The 20,373-nt window shown below is 34.0% G+C and overlaps 3 non-coding genes across 3 annotated transcripts; all 3 read left to right on the top strand.

The window, feature by feature from the left end:
- The first annotated feature begins 4,491 nt into the window (after positions 1 to 4,491).
- LOC149777060 (U5 spliceosomal RNA) lies at positions 4,492 to 4,607 on the top strand. Its single transcript, XR_016416335.1, has one exon. It is a non-coding gene; the product is annotated as a U5 spliceosomal RNA (small nuclear RNA).
- A 6,134-nt stretch (positions 4,608 to 10,741) lies between these two features.
- Positions 10,742 to 10,857, top strand: LOC149777061 (U5 spliceosomal RNA). Its single transcript, XR_016416336.1, has one exon. It is a non-coding gene; the product is annotated as a U5 spliceosomal RNA (small nuclear RNA).
- A 6,127-nt stretch (positions 10,858 to 16,984) lies between these two features.
- On the top strand, positions 16,985 to 17,100 carry LOC149777062 (U5 spliceosomal RNA). The gene has a single exon (XR_016416337.1). It is a non-coding gene; the product is annotated as a U5 spliceosomal RNA (small nuclear RNA).
- The last annotated feature ends 3,273 nt before the right edge of the window (positions 17,101 to 20,373 follow it).

Below are 20,373 nucleotides of genomic sequence, written 5' to 3' on the forward strand. Positions count from 1 at the left end.
CAGCTGATATCTGATTCCATTGAATCATTGAGTTTAATAATTGGTAACCAACACTCTTAATGATAAATGTTGAAACAGATCATTTGAATTTTGTTTGCACATTTGATCTTAACAAGTACATTGTATATGTCCCACATATGTAAATGTCCATCCTGGTTTTCACGTTTTGGGGATCAGAATTTCACATTTAGTTGACGATATAGGATTTATTGGTATCTATAGTTGATCTGTGTGGCCACATTTTGCTGTATTCATCTGCAATATCCAAAATTGTTATTTCCCTCATGAATAAGATCGCTTATAGTCATATATTTTAATTTATTACATTGTCGATTGACCTTCCTGTATACTGGTATGTACTAATGTTTGCACCAATGATCAAACCTCACCGCCCCAACATTGCCTTAAACTGTATGATACATAGTCTACCTGATTTGCTATTTAACCTGTAAATGGCTAAATATGCTTCTAGAAACCCCATATATTTTTAGGATGAATTTATCACTTTAATACATGGTCATCGCTTCACCTTTTTGAGTGTCAGTCTGTCATGTTTAATATTTTTCCCATGCTTGCAACCTTAATGTTATTTTGAAATCACCATATCGAACACATTTTAAATTCATTTACCTACATCTTACTGTTTTCTAGAATCAAGTGAGACATGTTATATCTTTTCAGGTCTAACATTGTATCTGGAACAAAATGTTAGAGTTGGATCAGTTTGGAAGCTCTCCAGTAGTCCGGTGGTGATAGCAAGGTTTCATAAGGACATGTGAAGTGTACTGTCATAAGTGACCATGATTAGTTCATATCACCACACTGATATATAGCACCACAAAGACATGGCTTAGGTCTTCATGAGAGAGAATAACACCATTTTTCAGTAAGGTAGAGCCTCCCTAGAAACTGTATTTTCCTATCCCATTGTCACCTTTTGTAGTTATTGACATTGAAATGGAATGCATTTTTGCTATACAACATGGTAGTGGTCCCATCCGAACTTTAAATCTGAGTGCGCTATTACTTATACAAACAACTGCCTACGTACCTGACACAATATGTGGAACATAGCACCTGTCACTGTTTCTTTAGTGTCTACACCTATATGCATCTGGACAGGCATATTGCGGTTTGCTGCCAAAATCACTATGAGCTGTGTTGCTTCACTAACCCTGGGAAAAATGATATCACTTGTACAGACTTAAGCTACCATTTGTTTTAAATACCATGTATTAGTCAACTTTGCTGTCTAAAATTTGTCAAACTGAATTTTAAAACTTGTAGGAAAATTTATATTTTCAATAAAATGTAGTTTTTAAAATTTAAATGTTTATTTAAATTTCCTTTATCAATAATTTCAAATTGTAAACATATTCTCAGAGAGGCCTTGTACATTCAGGTTTTCATTGCATTGAAAAATTCTTATAATTAAGGAAGATATAGCAAATTAAGTTTTGGTTTCTCAAGAGCACTTGGACCAAAACTTGCACCCTGTGGAACACCAGCACTACACACTTTCTGAAAGGTGTCACGTGTCTTGTTTGTAATAAAATTCAAAAAGACTTCATGTATAAAATTGAAATAGGTGTGGCATGCAAATATAAAAGTTTGACTAAAATTGGCCATAACAAATTGGGCCTGTCAGGAATCAGGTCACAATTAGTACATCCAGTTCAGTACCAATAGATGTAGTTCAAGTCTATTTTTAGAATATTTCTTCCTCTCATTTTGGTGGTGACAGAAGAGTTATATTTATGCATTTTTTAGGGATTTAAGAAGTATTGAGAAACAAATGTAGAGAACATAGAGTAAAATTAATTGTGTTCTATGTCCTTATGGATCTGACCTTGTTCGATTTATTGACAAATGGAGTTTATCAGGAATATTATGTTCCCTGAATATTACTGGACCAGAAGTATGTTAGTTATCACGTCACTTTCTCGCATCATACCTTCTATTTTGTCCTCTTTATCTCACATGTATATGGTATGCATGTGTGTTTGGAAGTAAGTAACATTATCTTATGTTTATGAATTTAGCATTTGATGTGATCTTATTCAAATACATGTATGTAGATGCACGTTTGCTTTTTAGACCAACAAGTAGATCTCCGCCTTTTCTTCTTTTTTCTCCCCTGACATTACCGGTAGTGTCAGAAAAAAACAAAAGAAGCGATGATCTACTTGCTGGTCTAGTTTGCGTGGAATATGTATGCAAATGTATGTACAAGTATTATATTTGCATATGGTCATCCAAAGTGTATCAATTTAGCGTTCATATATATACCAATCATGTGCTGCAAAATGGCATTAAACCCAGTAAAACCAATCTGAATAATCAATCCGCTAATAAAAAGAGGCGTGATCTAACGATTGTGGACTAGATGTATCAAAGTTTTGGAAATTAAGATCTGTTAAGTGTATATTTGAAACTCGTCTGCAGTAAAAACGCCCTGTGTATATACATGCACGAGTGTGTGTGTGTGTGTGTGTGTGTGTGTGTGTGTTTTGACTGAAAATCAAAGAACCGAAGGTACTGTAATATTAATTGCATTTGAAAGATGCAAGTTGTTTTTTTCTTGTTATTGTTGGAAAATAGCGTCAAACTCACAACATCACGCTGAATATGAGTAAACAGTGTGTGTGTGTGTGTGTGTGTGTGTCTAATATCAACGAACCTAAAGCACCATAAGCTTACGTCCATGTGCAAGTGGCAGCATGGTTGGGGTTTTTTGTTTGTTTGTTGTGATCTGTTCATTCTTTTTTTCTCTACCTATGAGCATGTGCCATGGTATATTTCATCTTCGAACTAATTCTAAGAAATTAATAAATTCTTTGGGAAAGGCTTATTACATCGGCTTTACAATTTCATTAATGATCAAAGCTGCTCAGATTTGCTCCTTGAGGCATCTAACGAAACCAAATTAAAGCAAAACAGACGAAATAACATTAAGGAAATTTTTTTGACTATGGCTGCCTAAAAATAATTCAAAAAGAACAATCTTAAAACCATTCACATGTCACAGAGTACCAGCAAGTTTTAATATGCAACTTTGGAGGCCTCGTATTTCTAGCTACTTTTATGTATTTGTGATTGAAAATCTCTAACGAAATCTGAGTTGTTACTTACATAAACTTTGTATTACTATTATTTTTGATGGATAGTAACACCGGCTGCATTCATTTAAACTCAAAACATACAAATCTATGAAAACGGCATGACACGTTTCCGACAGAAAATAATTTTCAATGCTGGCGATGTATCACAGCAGGTGACATATCTTAAAAGAAATGAAGAATTTACACGTAAGTATTAAGGTTTTAAATGCTAATTTTAAACTACATGGAATTAAACGGGAACCCGGATGGCCGAGTGTTCTAAAGCGCTCGACTTTACCAATCACTGCCATCTCATCTCGATCCACGTGGTTCGGGTCTCGGGGTCGGTCTATGTGTGTATATGAGAAAGGTTGCCATTAGCCTCTCGTGAGTCGGTGGCTCTTCCCGAGGTTTTCTCCAGTTTCTTATGCCACTATTTATACTGGCCGCCATGTATAGCCTATCACGTGCTGAAAAATGGCGTTATTCCCACAACAACAACATGGGAATATGTTATGCGCCTTTTTCGCGAGTTGGATCTAACAGAGAAGCAGTTTTAGCAGTAGGAAGAGAAACTCATTGATGCTCATTTTACAAAGAGTTTTCAATTTAATTTTCCTGAAATCTATACCTCAAAAGCCGAAATCTAAGCTGCGTACCACTACCGAAACGAGAGAGGAAACAATGCTCTAAATATAGACTGGGACTACTTTTGTGGGTACTGATCCGGAAGTAATAATTGCGACTCAATTTCATTAACGGCAGCCTAAACATGTCTGAATCTTTACTTAACCATGTGTGGACCACCTATTGGAATTGTACCAAACGCAATAAAGACAGTTAATGGTCTAAGCTTGGTATAACATACCCTAGTTTGCTAGTACATATGCCAGGTTTAAGGTCTACATTGCTCTCCTCGGAGAAGACAGATGATATCCCAAACATCTGAAACATCCACACGTTGCATTAATCTAAAATGGAATTTTTTTTCTTCAAGTAAATTTTGATTTCCTATATGAATAAAACACCTGTTATTTTTTTCCAAATTAGTAATCTTTTCCTGATGTATAAATAGGTAGTTATAATCCATCTCGATAACTCGAACATCTAACGAATGTGGATTACATCCCTTTTACTGTCAAATTAACTCCCCCTGCCTTTTCCACGACAAGAAATATAGAAATATTAATTAGTATCCTTTCTACCAGTATAAAGAAAATAAATGGGTTTCACTGAAATTCAAAATAGCCAATAGCAAAATGACACTGTATATTGAAAACTATGACCCTTTTGGATCTTTGTAGACATAACCATTCCACTATCGTCTTTACAAAAGCATTTGGAAAGTTCAAACTATTTCTCTTCAAAATAAAGCGTGAAAGTATAATGATTACTCTGGTTTCTCTTCACATCGTATTAATCTTTCGCCTTTTACTAAAGATTACCGTGGAGAGGAACATTTAATGAGTCTATAGACCATTCTTTGAAGCCTCACTTTGGTGAGGTACCAATTCAATTAAAGTAAACCTCTAGTTCAAATTTAGCATTTTGTTCTCTTTTCTTCTAACCAGATCCAAATGGAAGATAGTAACCGATGATTATATAATCAGGTCTCAGTACTTCCAGTTCGGTACTCACAAAGGTAGTTCTAGTCTATTGTTAGAACATTTATTCCTCTCTCATTGTCATGGTGATAGAAGAGTTATATTTATGCGATTTTGATAGGGATTTAAAGGTCATTGTTTATTCTTGAGAATATGAGCTCAGGTGTGGTTTTCCATGTGTATTTCGGCGATAGTGCATAGTCAGTAATAAGGCCATGGTGATGATCCGGAAGTGAAATATGTGTTCTGTTTACATACTGCTCTGTTGACAGTCCAGCCTCTCAAAAAAACCTTTGGCAAGAACTTCACCGTGAAGGTATTTTTAGATTAACATATGATTTGTACTGATTGTCACACAGTGGAAATGTCAGTCTCGAGAACCAAATGTAGAGAACATATAACAAAATTAATTGTGCTATGTCCTGTCAGTGCAGTATTTGAGTAAAGATTAAACTGGTATTAAATCTTTATTATTAATGAACGACACATGAAATTTCAATATGTTATGTATATTGACTTTGAAAAACAGTAGAATGAAATTAGAAATAAAAAGTTAAGTTTTATTTTGAAAAATTTAAATGAAATTTAAAAAGAAGTATAAAAAATTAAAACATTTACTCCAAAATATATAATATTTGTTGAAATGATATTAAATGATATCAGCATGTAAATATTCCTACACCATATATAAGTTCCAATGTTGGATATTTGTCAAATTTTGTCAGAGAAAATATCTTTGTAAGTCAAAATGAGACCATCATTTAAAATACACGAAGACAAAATTCCAATTTGTATTGGTCATTCAAAGTAATTATTAGGGGTCCAAGCAGTTAATTTATGTGTTTATCATGGGGTCACTTCCTGAGTAACACATATCTGCTTGTATGGCCTTCAGTAATTTTTTACAAACATAGTTATAGGGTATTTAGTGAGAGGACAGAGATGAAAACTTTATACTAGAACCTAGTCAAGTTCTCTACTAAATCATTTTAAACTGTCCCAGAATGAAATACAGTTCAAAGGGATAAAATATACTTTCCCCATGTATATTACCCTTGGATGTAAGAAAACAGCAAAATAATATAAGCTGAACACAAAATGCATTCCATTGTATTGTTCAGTTTGGTTACGATATTGATTGGTGTAGTGCAGCATTGTGGCCTATATGATGTTATGGGAATGCTGATGATCCATCTTGCTTTATGCATTATTAATTACTAATAATATTTGTTAACTGACACTCTAAAGATTGCATAAGAAATATTCAAACAGATTATTTGAATTTAACTTTGTACAACTGATTTTGCGATAGCTACATATCCCACATGAACAAATATTCATATATTTTAGAATGTTTGGGATCAAACGTTCACATTCAGTACATCATATAGGCTGACATTGTACATATAGTGAATCTGTAAGGCCCATTTCTGGCTGTGTGCGCTGAAAATATCCCAAAATGTTATTTTCATCATGAGTAGGCCTATGTATGATAACATATTTCAATTTAGTACTATGACAGTGTGCAGTATTGTAGCATCAGCTGATATCTGATTCCATTGAATCATTGAGTTTAATAATTGGTAACCAACACTCTTAATGATAAATGTTGAAACAGATCATTTGAATTTTGTTTGCACATTTGATCTTAACAAGTACATTGTATATGTCCCACATATGTAAATGTCCATCCTGGTTTTCACGTTTTGGGGATCAGAATTTCACATTTAGTTGACGATATAGGATTTATTGGTATCTATAGTTGATCTGTGTGGCCACATTTTGCTGTATTCATCTGCAATATCCAAAATTGTTATTTCCCTCATGAATAAGATCGCTTATAGTCATATATTTTAATTTATTACATTGTCGATTGACCTTCCTGTATACTGGTATGTACTAATGTTTGCACCAATGATCAAACCTCACCGCCCCAACATTGCCTTAAACTGTATGATACATAGTCTACCTGATTTGCTATTTAACCTGTAAATGGCTAAATATGCTTCTAGAAACCCCATATATTTTTAGGATGAATTTATCACTTTAATACATGGTCATCGCTTCACCTTTTTGAGTGTCAGTCTGTCATGTTTAATATTTTTCCCATGCTTGCAACCTTAATGTTATTTTGAAATCACCATATCGAACACATTTTAAATTCATTTACCTACATCTTACTGTTTTCTAGAATCAAGTGAGACATGTTATATCTTTTCAGGTCTAACATTGTATCTGGAACAAAATGTTAGAGTTGGATCAGTTTGGAAGCTCTCCAGTAGTCCGGTGGTGATAGCAAGGTTTCATAAGGACATGTGAAGTGTACTGTCATAAGTGACCATGATTAGTTCATATCACCACACTGATATATAGCACCACAAAGACATGGCTTAGGTCTTCATGAGAGAGAATAACACCATTTTTCAGTAAGGTAGAGCCTCCCTAGAAACTGTATTTTCCTATCCCATTGTCACCTTTTGTAGTTATTGACATTGAAATGGAATGCATTTTTGCTATACAACATGGTAGTGGTCCCATCCGAACTTTAAATCTGAGTGCGCTATTACTTATACAAACAACTGCCTACGTACCTGACACAATATGTGGAACATAGCACCTGTCACTGTTTCTTTAGTGTCTACACCTATATGCATCTGGACAGGCATATTGCGGTTTGCTGCCAAAATCACTATGAGCTGTGTTGCTTCACTAACCCTGGGAAAAATGATATCACTTGTACAGACTTAAGCTACCATTTGTTTTAAATACCATGTATTAGTCAACTTTGCTGTCTAAAATTTGTCAAACTGAATTTTAAAACTTGTAGGAAAATTTATATTTTCAATAAAATGTAGTTTTTAAAATTTAAATGTTTATTTAAATTTCCTTTATCAATAATTTCAAATTGTAAACATATTCTCAGAGAGGCCTTGTACATTCAGGTTTTCATTGCATTGAAAAATTCTTATAATTAAGGAAGATATAGCAAATTAAGTTTTGGTTTCTCAAGAGCACTTGGACCAAAACTTGCACCCTGTGGAACACCAGCACTACACACTTTCTGAAAGGTGTCACGTGTCTTGTTTGTAATAAAATTCAAAAAGACTTCATGTATAAAATTGAAATAGGTGTGGCATGCAAATATAAAAGTTTGACTAAAATTGGCCATAACAAATTGGGCCTGTCAGGAATCAGGTCACAATTAGTACATCCAGTTCAGTACCAATAGATGTAGTTCAAGTCTATTTTTAGAATATTTCTTCCTCTCATTTTGGTGGTGACAGAAGAGTTATATTTATGCATTTTTTAGGGATTTAAGAAGTATTGAGAAACAAATGTAGAGAACATAGAGTAAAATTAATTGTGTTCTATGTCCTTATGGATCTGACCTTGTTCGATTTATTGACAAATGGAGTTTATCAGGAATATTATGTTCCCTGAATATTACTGGACCAGAAGTATGTTAGTTATCACGTCACTTTCTCGCATCATACCTTCTATTTTGTCCTCTTTATCTCACATGTATATGGTATGCATGTGTGTTTGGAAGTAAGTAACATTATCTTATGTTTATGAATTTAGCATTTGATGTGATCTTATTCAAATACATGTATGTAGATGCACGTTTGCTTTTTAGACCAACAAGTAGATCTCCGCCTTTTCTTCTTTTTTCTCCCCTGACATTACCGGTAGTGTCAGAAAAAAACAAAAGAAGCGATGATCTACTTGCTGGTCTAGTTTGCGTGGAATATGTATGCAAATGTATGTACAAGTATTATATTTGCATATGGTCATCCAAAGTGTATCAATTTAGCGTTCATATATATACCAATCATGTGCTGCAAAATGGCATTAAACCCAGTAAAACCAATCTGAATAATCAATCCGCTAATAAAAAGAGGCGTGATCTAACGATTGTGGACTAGATGTATCAAAGTTTTGGAAATTAAGATCTGTTAAGTGTATATTTGAAACTCGTCTGCAGTAAAAACGCCCTGTGTATATACATGCACGAGTGTGTGTGTGTGTGTGTGTGTGTGTGTGTGTGTGTGTGTTTTGACTGAAAATCAAAGAACCGAAGGTACTGTAATATTAATTGCATTTGAAAGATGCAAGTTGTTTTTTTCTTGTTATTGTTGGAAAATAGCGTCAAACTCACAACATCACGCTGAATATGAGTAAACAGGTGTGTGTGTGTGTGTGTGTGTGTCTAATATCAACGAACCTAAAGCACCATAAGCTTACGTCCATGTGCAAGTGGCAACATGGTTGGGGTTTTTTGTTTGTTTGTTGTGATCTGTTCATTCTTTTTTTCTCTACCTATGAGCATGTGCCATGGTATATTTCATCTTCGAACTAATTCTAAGAAATTAATAAATTCTTTGGGAAAGGCTTATTACATCGGCTTTACAATTTCATTAATGATCAAAGCTGCTCAGATTTGCTCCTTGAGGCATCTAACGAAACCAAATTAAAGCAAAACAGACGAAATAACATTAAGGAAATTTTTTTGACTATGGCTGCCTAAAAATAATTCAAAAAGAACAATCTTAAAACCATTCACATGTCACAGAGTACCAGCAAGTTTTAATATGCAACTTTGGAGGCCTCGTATTTCTAGCTACTTTTATGTATTTGTGATTGAAAATCTCTAACGAAATCTGAGTTGTTACTTACATAAACTTTGTATTACTATTATTTTTGATGGATAGTAACACCGGCTGCATTCATTTAAACTCAAAACATACAAATCTATGAAAACGGCATGACACGTTTCCGACAGAAAATAATTTTCAATGCTGGCGATGTATCACAGCAGGTGACATATCTTAAAAGAAATGAAGAATTTACACGTAAGTATTAAGGTTTTAAATGCTAATTTTAAACTACATGGAATTAAACGGGAACCCGGATGGCCGAGTGTTCTAAAGCGCTCGACTTTACCAATCACTGCCATCTCATCTCGATCCACGTGGTTCGGGTCTCGGGGTCGGTCTATGTGTGTATATGAGAAAGGTTGCCATTAGCCTCTCGTGAGTCGGTGGCTCTTCCCGAGGTTTTCTCCAGTTTCTTATGCCACTATTTATACTGGCCGCCATGTATAGCCTATCACGTGCTGAAAAATGGCGTTATTCCCACAACAACAACATGGGAATATGTTATGCGCCTTTTTCGCGAGTTGGATCTAACAGAGAAGCAGTTTTAGCAGTAGGAAGAGAAACTCATTGATGCTCATTTTACAAAGAGTTTTCAATTTAATTTTCCTGAAATCTATACCTCAAAAGCCGAAATCTAAGCTGCGTACCACTACCGAAACGAGAGAGGAAACAATGCTCTAAATATAGACTGGGACTACTTTTGTGGGTACTGATCCGGAAGTAATAATTGCGACTCAATTTCATTAACGGCAGCCTAAACATGTCTGAATCTTTACTTAACCATGTGTGGACCACCTATTGGAATTGTACCAAACGCAATAAAGACAGTTAATGGTCTAAGCTTGGTATAACATACCCTAGTTTGCTAGTACATATGCCAGGTTTAAGGTCTACATTGCTCTCCTCGGAGAAGACAGATGATATCCCAAACATCTGAAACATCCACACGTTGCATTAATCTAAAATGGAATTTTTTTTCTTCAAGTAAATTTTGATTTCCTATATGAATAAAACACCTGTTATTTTTTTCCAAATTAGTAATCTTTTCCTGATGTATAAATAGGTAGTTATAATCCATCTCGATAACTCGAACATCTAACGAATGTGGATTACATCCCTTTTACTGTCAAATTAACTCCCCCTGCCTTTTCCACGACAAGAAATATAGAAATATTAATTAGTATCCTTTCTACCAGTATAAAGAAAATAAATGGGTTTCACTGAAATTCAAAATAGCCAATAGCAAAATGACACTGTATATTGAAAACTATGACCCTTTTGGATCTTTGTAGACATAACCATTCCACTATCGTCTTTACAAAAGCATTTGGAAAGTTCAAACTATTTCTCTTCAAAATAAAGCGTGAAAGTATAATGATTACTCTGGTTTCTCTTCACATCGTATTAATCTTTCGCCTTTTACTAAAGATTACCGTGGAGAGGAACATTTAATGAGTCTATAGACCATTCTTTGAAGCCTCACTTTGGTGAGGTACCAATTCAATTAAAGTAAACCTCTAGTTCAAATTTAGCATTTTGTTCTCTTTTCTTCTAACCAGATCCAAATGGAAGATAGTAACCGATGATTATATAATCAGGTCTCAGTACTTCCAGTTCGGTACTCACAAAGGTAGTTCTAGTCTATTGTTAGAACATTTATTCCTCTCTCATTGTCATGGTGATAGAAGAGTTATATTTATGCGATTTTGATAGGGATTTAAAGGTCATTGTTTATTCTTGAGAATATGAGCTCAGGTGTGGTTTTCCATGTGTATTTCGGCGATAGTGCATAGTCAGTAATAAGGCCATGGTGATGATCCGGAAGTGAAATATGTGTTCTGTTTACATACTGCTCTGTTGACAGTCCAGCCTCTCAAAAAAACCTTTGGCAAGAACTTCACCGTGAAGGTATTTTTAGATTAACATATGATTTGTACTGATTGTCACACAGTGGAAATGTCAGTCTCGAGAACCAAATGTAGAGAACATATAACAAAATTAATTGTGCTATGTCCTGTCAGTGCAGTATTTGAGTAAAGATTAAACTGGTATTAAATCTTTATTATTAATGAACGACACATGAAATTTCAATATGTTATGTATATTGACTTTGAAAAACAGTAGAATGAAATTAGAAATAAAAAGTTAAGTTTTATTTTGAAAAATTTAAATGAAATTTAAAAAGAAGTATAAAAAATTAAAACATTTACTCCAAAATATATAATATTTGTTGAAATGATATTAAATGATATCAGCATGTAAATATTCCTACACCATATATAAGTTCCAATGTTGGATATTTGTCAAATTTTGTCAGAGAAAATATCTTTGTAAGTCAAAATGAGACCATCATTTAAAATACACGAAGACAAAATTCCAATTTGTATTGGTCATTCAAAGTAATTATTAGGGGTCCAAGCAGTTAATTTATGTGTTTATCATGGGGTCACTTCCTGAGTAACACATATCTGCTTGTATGGCCTTCAGTAATTTTTTACAAACATAGTTATAGGGTATTTAGTGAGAGGACAGAGATGAAAACTTTATACTAGAACCTAGTCAAGTTCTCTACTAAATCATTTTAAACTGTCCCAGAATGAAATACAGTTCAAAGGGATAAAATATACTTTCCCCATGTATATTACCCTTGGATGTAAGAAAACAGCAAAATAATATAAGCTGAACACAAAATGCATTCCATTGTATTGTTCAGTTTGGTTACGATATTGATTGGTGTAGTGCAGCATTGTGGCCTATATGATGTTATGGGAATGCTGATGATCCATCTTGCTTTATGCATTATTAATTACTAATAATATTTGTTAACTGACACTCTAAAGATTGCATAAGAAATATTCAAACAGATTATTTGAATTTAACTTTGTACAACTGATTTTGCGATAGCTACATATCCCACATGAACAAATATTCATATATTTTAGAATGTTTGGGATCAAACGTTCACATTCAGTACATCATATAGGCTGACATTGTACATATAGTGAATCTGTAAGGCCCATTTCTGGCTGTGTGCGCTGAAAATATCCCAAAATGTTATTTTCATCATGAGTAGGCCTATGTATGATAACATATTTCAATTTAGTACTATGACAGTGTGCAGTATTGTAGCATCAGCTGATATCTGATTCCATTGAATCATTGAGTTTAATAATTGGTAACCAACACTCTTAATGATAAATGTTGAAACAGATCATTTGAATTTTGTTTGCACATTTGATCTTAACAAGTACATTGTATATGTCCCACATATGTAAATGTCCATCCTGGTTTTCACGTTTTGGGGATCAGAATTTCACATTTAGTTGACGATATAGGATTTATTGGTATCTATAGTTGATCTGTGTGGCCACATTTTGCTGTATTCATCTGCAATATCCAAAATTGTTATTTCCCTCATGAATAAGATCGCTTATAGTCATATATTTTAATTTATTACATTGTCGATTGACCTTCCTGTATACTGGTATGTACTAATGTTTGCACCAATGATCAAACCTCACCGCCCCAACATTGCCTTAAACTGTATGATACATAGTCTACCTGATTTGCTATTTAACCTGTAAATGGCTAAATATGCTTCTAGAAACCCCATATATTTTTAGGATGAATTTATCACTTTAATACATGGTCATCGCTTCACCTTTTTGAGTGTCAGTCTGTCATGTTTAATATTTTTCCCATGCTTGCAACCTTAATGTTATTTTGAAATCACCATATCGAACACATTTTAAATTCATTTACCTACATCTTACTGTTTTCTAGAATCAAGTGAGACATGTTATATCTTTTCAGGTCTAACATTGTATCTGGAACAAAATGTTAGAGTTGGATCAGTTTGGAAGCTCTCCAGTAGTCCGGTGGTGATAGCAAGGTTTCATAAGGACATGTGAAGTGTACTGTCATAAGTGACCATGATTAGTTCATATCACCACACTGATATATAGCACCACAAAGACATGGCTTAGGTCTTCATGAGAGAGAATAACACCATTTTTCAGTAAGGTAGAGCCTCCCTAGAAACTGTATTTTCCTATCCCATTGTCACCTTTTGTAGTTATTGACATTGAAATGGAATGCATTTTTGCTATACAACATGGTAGTGGTCCCATCCGAACTTTAAATCTGAGTGCGCTATTACTTATACAAACAACTGCCTACGTACCTGACACAATATGTGGAACATAGCACCTGTCACTGTTTCTTTAGTGTCTACACCTATATGCATCTGGACAGGCATATTGCGGTTTGCTGCCAAAATCACTATGAGCTGTGTTGCTTCACTAACCCTGGGAAAAATGATATCACTTGTACAGACTTAAGCTACCATTTGTTTTAAATACCATGTATTAGTCAACTTTGCTGTCTAAAATTTGTCAAACTGAATTTTAAAACTTGTAGGAAAATTTATATTTTCAATAAAATGTAGTTTTTAAAATTTAAATGTTTATTTAAATTTCCTTTATCAATAATTTCAAATTGTAAACATATTCTCAGAGAGGCCTTGTACATTCAGGTTTTCATTGCATTGAAAAATTCTTATAATTAAGGAAGATATAGCAAATTAAGTTTTGGTTTCTCAAGAGCACTTGGACCAAAACTTGCACCCTGTGGAACACCAGCACTACACACTTTCTGAAAGGTGTCACGTGTCTTGTTTGTAATAAAATTCAAAAAGACTTCATGTATAAAATTGAAATAGGTGTGGCATGCAAATATAAAAGTTTGACTAAAATTGGCCATAACAAATTGGGCCTGTCAGGAATCAGGTCACAATTAGTACATCCAGTTCAGTACCAATAGATGTAGTTCAAGTCTATTTTTAGAATATTTCTTCCTCTCATTTTGGTGGTGACAGAAGAGTTATATTTATGCATTTTTTAGGGATTTAAGAAGTATTGAGAAACAAATGTAGAGAACATAGAGTAAAATTAATTGTGTTCTATGTCCTTATGGATCTGACCTTGTTCGATTTATTGACAAATGGAGTTTATCAGGAATATTATGTTCCCTGAATATTACTGGACCAGAAGTATGTTAGTTATCACGTCACTTTCTCGCATCATACCTTCTATTTTGTCCTCTTTATCTCACATGTATATGGTATGCATGTGTGTTTGGAAGTAAGTAACATTATCTTATGTTTATGAATTTAGCATTTGATGTGATCTTATTCAAATACATGTATGTAGATGCACGTTTGCTTTTTAGACCAACAAGTAGATCTCCGCCTTTTCTTCTTTTTTCTCCCCTGACATTACCGGTAGTGTCAGAAAAAAACAAAAGAAGCGATGATCTACTTGCTGGTCTAGTTTGCGTGGAATATGTATGCAAATGTATGTACAAGTATTATATTTGCATATGGTCATCCAAAGTGTATCAATTTAGCGTTCATATATATACCAATCATGTGCTGCAAAATGGCATTAAACCCAGTAAAACCAATCTGAATAATCAATCCGCTAATAAAAAGAGGCGTGATCTAACGATTGTGGACTAGATGTATCAAAGTTTTGGAAATTAAGATCTGTTAAGTGTATATTTGAAACTCGTCTGCAGTAAAAACGCCCTGTGTATATACATGCACGAGTGTGTGTGTGTGTGTGTGTGTGTGTGTGTGTGTGTGTTTTGACTGAAAATCAAAGAACCGAAGGTACTGTAATATTAATTGCATTTGAAAGATGCAAGTTGTTTTTTTCTTGTTATTGTTGGAAAATGGCGTCAAACTCACAACATCACGCTGAATATGAGTAAACAGTGTGTGTGTGTGTGTGTGTCTAATATCAACGAACCTAAAGCACCATAAGCTTACGTCCATGTGCAAGTGGCAACATGGTTGGGGTTTTTTGTTTGTTTGTTGTGATCTGTTCATTATTTTTTTCTCTACCTATGAGCATGTGCCATGGTATATTTCATCTTCGAACTAATTCTAAGAAATTAATAAATTCTTTGGGAAAGGCTTATTACATCGGCTTTACAATTTCATTAATGATCAAAGCTGCTCAGATTTGCTCCTTGAGGCATCTAACGAAACCAAATTAAAGCAAAACAGACGAAATAACATTAAGGAAATTTTTTTGACTATGGCTGCCTAAAAATAATTCAAAAAGAACAATCTTAAAACCATTCACATGTCACAGAGTACCAGCAAGTTTTAATATGCAACTTTGGAGGCCTCGTATTTCTAGCTACTTTTATGTATTTGTGATTGAAAATCTCTAACGAAATCTGAGTTGTTACTTACATAAACTTTGTATTACTATTATTTTTGATGGATAGTAACACCGGCTGCATTCATTTAAACTCAAAACATACAAATCTATGAAAACGGCATGACACGTTTCCGACAGAAAATAATTTTCAATGCTGGCGATGTATCACAGCAGGTGACATATCTTAAAAGAAATGAAGAATTTACACGTAAGTATTAAGGTTTTAAATGCTAATTTTAAACTACATGGAATTAAACGGGAACCCGGATGGCCGAGTGTTCTAAAGCGCTCGACTTTACCAATCACTGCCATCTCATCTCGATCCACGTGGTTCGGGTCTCGGGGTCGGTCTATGTGTGTATATGAGAAAGGTTGCCATTAGCCTCTCGTGAGTCGGTGGCTCTTCCCGAGGTTTTCTCCAGTTTCTTATGCCACTATTTATACTGGCCGCCATGTATAGCCTATCACGTGCTGAAAAATGGCGTTATTCCCACAACAACAACATGGGAATATGTTATGCGCCTTTTTCGCGAGTTGGATCTAACAGAGAAGCAGTTTTAGCAGTAGGAAGAGAAACTCATTGATGCTCATTTTACAAAGAGTTTTCAATTTAATTTTCCTGAAATCTATACCTCAAAAGCCGAAATCTAAGCTGCGTACCACTACCGAAACGAGAGAGGAAACAATGCTCTAAATATAGACTGGGACTACTTTTGTGGGTACTGATCCGGAAGTAATAATTGCGACTCAATTTCATTAACGGCAGCCTAAACATGTCTGAATCTTTACTTAACCATGTGTGGACCACCTATTGGAATTGTACCAAACGCAATAAAGACAGTTAATGGTCTAAGCTTGGTATAACATACCCTAGTTTGCTAGTACATATGCCAGGTTTAAGGTCTACATTGCTCTCCTCGGAGAAGACAGATGATATCCCAAACATCTGAAACATCCACACGTTGCATTAATCTAAAATGGAATTTTTTTTCTTCAAGTAAATTTTGATTTCCTATATGAATAAAACACCTGTTATTTTTTTCCAAATTAGTAATCTTTTCCTGATGTATAAATAGGTAGTTATAATCCATCTCGATAACTCGAACATCTAACGAATGTGGATTACATCCCTTTTACTGTCAAATTAACTCCCCCTGCCTTTTCCACGACAAGAAATATAGAAATATTCATTAGTATCCTTTCTACCAGTATAAAGAAAATAAATGGGTTTCACTGAAATTCAAAATAGCCAATAGCAAAATGACACTGTATATTGAAAACTATGACCCTTTTGGATCTTTGTAGACATAACCATTCCACTATCGTCTTTACAAAAGCATTTGGAAAGTTCAAACTATTTCTCTTCAAAATAAAGCGTGAAAGTATAATGATTACTCTGGTTTCTCTTCACATCGTATTAATCTTTCGCCTTTTACTAAAGATTACCGTGGAGAGGAACATTTAATGAGTCTATAGACCATTCTTTGAAGCCTCACTTTGGTGAGGTACCAATTCAATTAAAGTAAACCTCTAGTTCAAATTTAGCATTTTGTTCTCTTTTCTTCTAACCAGATCCAAATGGAAGATAGTAACCGATGATTATATAATCAGGTCTCAGTACTTCCAGTTCGGTACTCACAAAGGTAGTTCTAGTCTATTGTTAGAACATTTATTCCTCTCTCATTGTCATGGTGATAGAAGAGTTATATTTATGCGATTTTGATAGGGATTTAAAGGTCATTGTTTATTCTTGAGAATATGAGCTCAGGTGTGGTTTTCCATGTGTATTTCGGCGATAGTGCATAGTCAGTAATAAGGCCATGGTGATGATCCGGAAGTGAAATATGTGTTCTGTTTACATACTGCTCTGTTGACAGTCCAGCCTCTCAAAAAAACCTTTGGCAAGAACTTCACCGTGAAGGTATTTTTAGATTAACATATGATTTGTACTGATTGTCACACAGTGGAAATGTCAGTCTCGAGAACCAAATGTAGAGAACATATAACAAAATTAATTGTGCTATGTCCTGTCAGTGCAGTATTTGAGTAAAGATTAAACTGGTATTAAATCTTTATTATTAATGAACGACACATGAAATTTCAATATGTTATGTATATTGACTTTGAAAAACAGTAGAATGAAATTAGAAATAAAAAGTTAAGTTTTATTTTGAAAAATTTAAATGAAATTTAAAAAGAAGTATAAAAAATTAAAACATTTACTCCAAAATATATAATATTTGTTGAAATGATATTAAATGATATCAGCATGTAAATATTCCTACACCATATATAAGTTCCAATGTTGGATATTTGTCAAATTTTGTCAGAGAAAATATCTTTGTAAGTCAAAATGAGACCATCATTTAAAATACACGAAGACAAAATTCCAATTTGTATTGGTCATTCAAAGTATTTATTAGGGGTCCAAGCAGTTAATTTATGTGTTTATCATGGGGTCACTTCCTGAGTAACACATATCTGCTTGTATGGCCTTCAGTAATTTTTTACAAACATAGTTATAGGGTATTTAGTGAGAGGACAGAGATGAAAACTTTATACTAGAACCTAGTCAAGTTCTCTACTAAATCATTTTAAACTGTCCCAGAATGAAATACAGTTCAAAGGGATAAAATATACTTTCCCCATGTATATTACCCTTGGATGTAAGAAAACAGCAAAATAATATAAGCTGAACACAAAATGCATTCCATTGTATTGTTCAGTTTGGTTACGATATTGATTGGTGTAGTGCAGCATTGTGGCCTATATGATGTTATGGGAATGCTGATGATCCATCTTGCTTTATGCATTATTAATTACTAATAATATTTGTTAACTGACACTCTAAAGATTGCATAAGAAATATTCAAACAGATTATTTGAATTTAACTTTGTACAACTGATTTTGCGATAGCTACATATCCCACATGAACAAATATTCATATATTTTAGAATGTTTGGGATCAAACGTTCACATTCAGTACATCATATAGGCTGACATTGTACATATAGTGAATCTGTAAGGCCCATTTCTGGCTGTGTGCGCTGAAAATATCCCAAAATGTTATTTTCATCATGAGTAGGCCTATGTATGATAACATATTTCAATTTAGTACTATGACAGTGTGCAGTATTGTAGCATCAGCTGATATCTGATTCCATTGAATCATTGAGTTTAATAATTGGTAACCAACACTCTTAATGATAAATGTTGAAACAGATCATTTGAATTTTGTTTGCACATTTGATCTTAACAAGTACATTGTATATGTCCCACATATGTAAATGTCCATCCTGGTTTTCACGTTTTGGGGATCAGAATTTCACATTTAGTTGACGATATAGGATTTATTGGTATCTATAGTTGATCTGTGTGGCCACATTTTGCTGTATTCATCTGCAATATCCAAAATTGTTATTTCCCTCATGAATAAGATCGCTTATAGTCATATATTTTAATTTATTACATTGTCGATTGACCTTCCTGTATACTGGTATGTACTAATGTTTGCACCAATGATCAAACCTCACCGCCCCAACATTGCCTTAAACTGTATGATACATAGTCTACCTGATTTGCTATTTAACCTGTAAATGGCTAAATATGCTTCTAGAAACCCCATATATTTTTAGGATGAATTTATCACTTTAATACATGGTCATCGCTTCACCTTTTTGAGTGTCAGTCTGTCATGTTTAATATTTTTCCCATGCTTGCAACCTTAATGTTATTTTGAAATCACCATATCGAACACATTTTAAATTCATTTACCTACATCTTACTGTTTTCTAGAATCAAGTGAGACATGTTATATCTTTTCAGGTCTAACATTGTATCTGGAACAAAATGTTAGAGTTGGATCAGTTTGGAAGCTCTCCAGTAGTCCGGTGGTGATAGCAAGGTTTCATAAGGACATGTGAAGTGTACTGTCATAAGTGACCATGATTAGTTCATATCACCACACTGATATATAGCACCACAAAGACATGGCTTAGGTCTTCATGAGAGAGAATAACACCATTTTTCGGTAAGGTAGAGCCTCCCTAGAAACTGTATTTTCCTATCCCATTGTCACCTTTTGTAGTTATTGACATTGAAATGGAATGCATTTTTGCTATACAACATGGTAGTGGTCCCATCCGAACTTTAAATCTGAGTGCGCTATTACTTATACAAACAACTGCCTACGTACCTGACACAATATGTGGAACATAGCACCTGTCACTGTTTCTTTAGTGTCTACACCTATATGCATCTGGACAGGCATATTGCGGTTTGCTGCCAAAATCACTATGAGCTGTGTTGCTTCACTAACCCTGGGAAAAATGATATCACTTGTACAGACTTAAGCTACCATTTGTTTTAAATACCATGTATTAGTCAACTTTGCTGTCTAAAATTTGTCAAACTGAATTTTAAAACTTGTAGGAAAATTTATATTTTCAATAAAATGTAGTTTTTAAAATTTAAATGTTTATTTAAATTTCCTTTATCAATAATTTCAAATTGTAAACATATTCTCAGAGAGGCCTTGTACATTCAGGTTTTCATTGCATTGAAAAATTCTTATAATTAAGGAAGATATAGCAAATTAAGTTTTGGTTTCTCAAGAGCACTTGGACCAAAACTTGCACCCTGTGGAACACCAGCACTACACACTTTCTGAAAGGTGTCACGTGTCTTGTTTGTAATAAAATTCAAAAAGACTTCATGTATAAAATTGAAATAGGTGTGGCATGCAAATATAAAAGTTTGACTAAAATTGGCCATAACAAA

This window comes from Sinohyriopsis cumingii, chromosome 18 (genome assembly GCF_028554795.1).
Source record: "Sinohyriopsis cumingii isolate HCF-2022 chromosome 18, ASM2855479v2, whole genome shotgun sequence".
Taxonomy (NCBI): Eukaryota; Metazoa; Mollusca; class Bivalvia; order Unionida; family Unionidae; genus Sinohyriopsis; species Sinohyriopsis cumingii.